The following is a 1,174-nucleotide window of genomic DNA, read 5'->3' as shown; positions in this document are numbered from 1 at the left end:
TTTTTATTTTTATTTTGTTTGAAACCTTCGACTCTCTATTTAATTCCTGCAATGCAAGTATACGCATATACATACCTCCTCCCCTGGAAACTTCCTTCGCTTAATTTATTTACTTTATTTTCTAGTTTTAAATTTGTCGGTGTTAGAGAATCAAGTAAAGTATACTATAGTCATAGATTATTAATGTAGCAACTTCCGTAAGTACAGATGACTGGCATGGAGCATCCTAGGCCTGGAAAAAGAGAAGTGTTCCCGCTCATCTTTCTATAAAGAATATTTTTTATCTAATTATTAATATGATTCATCTCAAATATAATAATTAGCAAGTTACCATATTATTATTTATTTTTTGGTAACGAATCATAATTATCTTTTTGAGACAAGTTGGTTCCCTCCAATTTTTCCACGACTTTGACTCTTCGAGTCAGCTATGAAATTAATCCGGAGTGTAGAAGAACAGTCATGGCTAAGGTTCAGCCTCCTCCTCAAGAATGCATTCAGCGAGAATCGAACACATATCCAACTCCATTAACTCAGCGTTACTGAACCAACTGAAAGCTGCACTCCTTGGGTACAAAGTTACCATATTTTAATAATAGGTTACTAGGGCTTTGATAACAGGTTATTAGTTTATTAACTGCTTTACACCCATTTGTAACTAATAATTTCAATATTATTGATTACTTACTATAAGTATTATTTATTAATGTAAAACTAACATTTGAATTTTGGTATTTGATTATTATAATTATTTAAATTCCTTTTTAAATTTAGGTAAATGTTGTTTTAAAACAAATACTTATCTATTTGAATATAATAATTAATTTTAGATCTTTTAGCGTAAATTAATTTAAGTTTTAAAACAAGTTAATAAAATAATTATTTAAATTAATCTTTAAATTATAATTATATACATAAATAAAAAAATGCTAACCACGGATTATTACAATTAGCCCATGACGTAGACGGAATTGAATTGAGTCAACAATTTACTAATAAGAATTATATACTTGACTTGCTAGCCCGAATGAGTTGAGGTAATCCCTATTGACACTCCTAGTTACCACATTATAAAGTATAGACTAGATCTATGATTTTATAAAGGGAAATTATTATCTCCATCTACATGAGATAAGAATTTTTTCCTACACAAATTCGTTTTCCGTGCCAATTA

Source organism: Gastrolobium bilobum, unplaced genomic scaffold (assembly GCF_033153095.1).
Source record: "Gastrolobium bilobum isolate Gb01-03AN ecotype WA unplaced genomic scaffold, APGP_CSIRO_Gbil_v1 utg1221, whole genome shotgun sequence".
NCBI lineage: Eukaryota > Viridiplantae > Streptophyta > Magnoliopsida > Fabales > Fabaceae > Gastrolobium > Gastrolobium bilobum.
This window is presented reverse-complemented; position numbering follows the sequence as displayed.